This window comes from Corvus brachyrhynchos, unplaced genomic scaffold (genome assembly GCF_000691975.1).
Source record: "Corvus brachyrhynchos isolate BGI_N302 unplaced genomic scaffold, ASM69197v1 scaffold45, whole genome shotgun sequence".
NCBI classification, from domain to species: domain Eukaryota; kingdom Metazoa; phylum Chordata; class Aves; order Passeriformes; family Corvidae; genus Corvus; species Corvus brachyrhynchos.
In genome coordinates, this window is record NW_008238361.1 from 2112473 (window position 1) to 2114659 (window position 2187).

At 39.5% G+C, this 2187-nt stretch overlaps 1 protein-coding gene across 1 annotated transcript in view; it reads right to left on the bottom strand.

The window, feature by feature from the left end:
• The window catches only part of MBD5 (methyl-CpG binding domain protein 5), a 43089-nt gene extending 40902 nt beyond the window's left edge, over nt 1-2187 (bottom strand). Inside the window, 1 exon segment of the mRNA XM_017736024.1 lies at nt 2119-2187. The gene's annotated coding sequence lies outside the window, so the exon portion shown is untranslated.

A 2187-nucleotide genomic window follows, 5' to 3' on the forward strand; every position in this document is an offset into this window, starting at 1 on the left:
TGCTGAACCTGAATTTCCCTCTGTTTGAAAGAAGAGCTTTTCAAAGCATTTTATTGAAGAAAATAAAGGTCCTTTGGTTCATTTTTACTGCACACCTTCAACTGAAGTGTGTTGTCAGGAATACAAAAGGTTTGCAGGGAAATGAGACAAAGTTGATCCCAAAATTAAGGTGATAGAATTAGAGAAACTGAGGATGTGAATGAAGAGGGATCTCAGGAGAGCAAAATGTTCAGCCCATGGCCAGTGGGAAAAGTCAGAAATACTGAAATTGTCTCTGGAAGCTCCTTCCTTGTGTGTTTTTAAAAGTTTCCTGACAGTTAGAGGTAAAATATCCCAGTTTTCCATCCATATTTGCAGTCAGGTATGAGGAAAAACAAAAAAACCTTGGCCTGTTTTCTCTTTCCATCTATCCTAAATCACACTTGGTGCAAACGGAACTTGCTTTTTATTTTATTTTTTTTTTAAATCTACAGAGCAACCCCCACCATTGCTTTGATAAAACCCTCTTATCTTTTTTTTCTGCCCATCCTACAGTGTTCCCTTTTTTCCTACAATAAACAAACCCAACTCTTTCAGCTGCTCTTTAGGAGCCCTGATTTCTAAATCTGGCATGGGCTGGTTGCTCTGCTTTGCATTCCTCTGGCTAATACCAATTTAAATGAAATTTATTGATTAAAATTTAATAAATAGACACTAAAATATTATTTAAAAATAAATAAAGAATAAATATTTTAATATTTTAAATATTCTTTTTATAACATTATTTTTTAGAATTATTAAGGGCAGGTCCAGTATTGCAAAACACCTCCTGCCTTTAATCTCACCAAGAGCAAACACACCCCAAGAAAACCTGGGATATTTTTAAGGAGTGAGGAGATTCCTATGGAAGGAGAATCCCAGAATGGTTTGGGTTGGAGGGACCTTGAAGATCATCCCAATCCACCCCCTTCCACTATCCCAGGGTGCTCCAGCCTGGCTTTGGACACTTCCAGGGATGAGGAATCCACAACTTCTTTGAGAATCCTGTGCCAGGGCCTTGCCACCCTCACAGGGAACATGAGATTTGCATAAAATTCCACCAAGGAATTTGTATCTGCTCTCCCTAACCAGGGACAGCTCTCAAAAAAAGGATTCCAAATGAGCTGTGAACATCAAGGATTCTGTGGGAATGCTGCACATCTCAGTTCAGAGGTGATCAGACAGAATTCCACATTTCCTCTGAAGAGGGAAGTCCTGATAAGAATGAAAATGTGCTTAAAACCCTTATTTTGATCCAACAAATATTGCACAGCCACGCCAGTGACTCACTAAGATGCCCAACACTCTATTGTAGATCAACCTAATTTCATTTAAAAATAAAAACACACACATTCCTTCAACTGGGCCACTTCAGATTAGGGATCTCTTCAGCCTTTTCTGGAGGGATTTAAAAAAGCTTTGGAGAAATCTTAAAGCTATGGAATTAGCCTGGTATTTATAGCTCCGTTTCCAAGCGTGTTCTTTGAGCTTCCTAGGACGTTCTTTTCCCCATCTGCTGGTTGTTGACATGGCATAACCTTGCCTTTTGATTAGGAAAATCTGTAAGAATACGAGCATTTGATTTGATATTGTGCTGGAGAGGTCTGGCTCCATCTCAGGCAGCTAGACTTTGCTCCTCCAACCATCATCCAGGGCAGGAATGGTGCTGCATTTTCCAGCACGGAGAACTGGAGTTCTATTGTCTGATTATGTCAAAATATAATACTCCCAGTTATGACTAATGCTCCATGTGAATCACAGCAGCACAAAATGGTGGTTTTCTCCCCGTTACAATGCTGTGCTTCACACGCTGGTTGGATACCATCTGGTACAGTGAGGTCAGGAAAGTTTTTTTTCTTTGTTCTCTTATCAAAAAGTCCACGTTTGGGTGCACTGTCTGCCTTCCACCAAGGCATGAACTGCTAAACTGTTTACTTTTCTACTTCAGCACCATCAAATGTTGAAGATGCCTGATCTTCTGGTTATTTTTTTAATGTTGCCTCAAATATTTCGTCTTCGCCGCCACAGTGTAAAACTACAAAAACCAAAGTTCAAGTTTCTCAGCTCAATAAATGCATTGATTTACTTTGGAATACTCACCTACATTGCTTCTCATGGTCTTGCTTCAAGTTATCTTGGGGATTTTTTAGGCTTTTAAAAATTCCTGCT